Below are 2,208 nucleotides of genomic sequence, written 5' to 3'. Positions count from 1 at the left end.
AAGATACTACAAGAAAAATTAGAAAATACTTTGAAATGAATGAAAGCAACACAACATACCAAAATTATGGGATGCAGCCAAAGCAGTGAAAAAGATCACACCACTGTACTCCAGCCTGGTGACAGAGCGAGACTCTGTCTCTAAATAAATAAATAAATAAATAAATAAATAAATAAATAAGTAAAACAACAGATCAAATTCGTAACTCTAAAACTCCTCACAAAGAAAAGCCCAGAACCAGATGGCTTTATTGGTGAATGCTACCAAATATTGAAATAAGAATTATTTACCAATCCTTCACAAATTCTTCCAATAAATAGGAGAGAACACTTCCAACTCATTCTACGATTGTTCCCTGAAAGTACTATATATGTAAATTGACCCCCATATGCTGAAGAAGCCGAGAAGCCAAAGAAGGCAGACAAATGCAGTTTGTCAGTTTAGGCTGATTTATTAGGGGGAACTTAAAGATGGAAGCATGGTCTTGGGTGGCTGCAAGACAGGTAGATGTCTGAACCTTAGCCCCCTAGATTCTGAGCTTATATAATGGGGAAAAATATACACATGGCCTGGAAGGAATGTATAGGTGGCTCAGAGAAGGGTGCAGGCATCACACCCTATGATGGATGTCACCGCATCAAGGGTTGTTTTGGAGGAAAGGCAAAATTTACAATGAATAGGTGTTCCTACATAAATAGTAACACATCAAGTACACATTTTGGAGTCATTCCCAGATTCAGGGTTAGTCAGAAGTTACATGACAGATTAGCATTTAAAATAAAGTCATTCTTGTCCTCACAATAATGTCAGTTTTACCCTGACACCAAAACCAAAGACCTCACAAGAAAACTACAGACCAATATCCCTTATGAATATAAACACAAAAATCCTAAACAAAACACTAACAAACAGAATCCAGCAACATATCAAAAGAACTATACAGCATGACTGAGTGAGATTTATACCAGGAATGCAGGGGTGGCTTAACACCCAAAAATCAACTAATGTTATACATTATATTGATAGAATAAAGGACAACAACTACGTAGTTATCTCAACAGATGCACAAAAGCTTTTCAACAAAATCCAATACCCCTTAATGATAAAATCATTCAGCAAACTAGGAACAGAAGAGAACTTCCTCAATCTGATGTGAACCCACTGTTATTCATGTCCAATAGTACTGAATATTAAACACATTTAATAAAGAGATCTTCCAAACAGGCTTTGTGTGAGCAGCATGGCTGTTTATTCCCCTGGGTGCAGGTGGGCTGAGGCTGAAAAGGGCGTCAGCAAAGGGCGGTGGGATAGGAGTTGGTTTTATAGGTTGGAGCAAATTTTGGGGGGAAGGGGCAGGGGTGTTACGAAGATCAGTTACAGTGGCAGGGGTAGGGGCAAGGAGTATACATTACCATAGGTTTTGTTACAATGGCAGGTGGGGTAAGGCGTAAGAATAGTTAATGGTAGGGTGGGGCAGAGGGATAGTTACAGAGCAGGAGCAGTTAAGGTGGCAGGGTGGGGTGAGGAGTATTTACATTATCATAATAACAGTTAAGATGGCAGGATGGGGTGAGAAGCTCAATGTCTGGAGGGGAAGCTCTGCTGGGCGATCAGGGATAATGGTGGTTGGGTGGGTGGTGATCAGCCAAAGCCAGCAGGACTTCAGACTTTCTGGGTTCGGGCTTGCACATGGAGGCCTGACACCCAAAAGTATCTGAAACGGGTCTCAATCAATTTAGAAAGTTTACTCTGCCAAGGTTAAGGACATGCTTATGACACAGCCTAGGAGGTCCTAATGAAATATGCCAAGGTAGTTGGAGTACAGCTTGGTTTTATATTTTTTTTAGGTGGAGTTTTGCTCTTGTTGTCCAGGCTGGAGTGCAATGGCGCAATCTCAGCTCACTGCAACCTCCACCTCCCAGGTTCAAGTAATTCTCCTGCCTCAGCCTTCTGAGCAGCTGGGATTGCAGGTGCCCACCACCGCGCCCAGCTAATTTATTGTATTTTTAGTAGAGACGAGGTTTCACCATGGTTGTCCAGGCTGGTCTTGAACTCCTGACCTCAGGTGATCCATCTGCCCATCTTGGTCTCCCAAAGTCCTACGAGTACAGGTGTGGGCACCCGTTCCCAACTGAGGGAATGTGTTCTCTTTCCAGGTCCACAAGGGGGCATAGTTTTAAGGACAAGAAATTCCCAGCGCAGCCGGGC

Source organism: Cebus imitator, unplaced genomic scaffold (genome assembly GCF_001604975.1).
Source record: "Cebus imitator isolate Cc_AM_T3 unplaced genomic scaffold, Cebus_imitator-1.0 Scaffold180, whole genome shotgun sequence".
Lineage (NCBI taxonomy): Eukaryota > Metazoa > Chordata > Mammalia > Primates > Cebidae > Cebus > Cebus imitator.
This window is presented reverse-complemented; position numbering follows the sequence as displayed.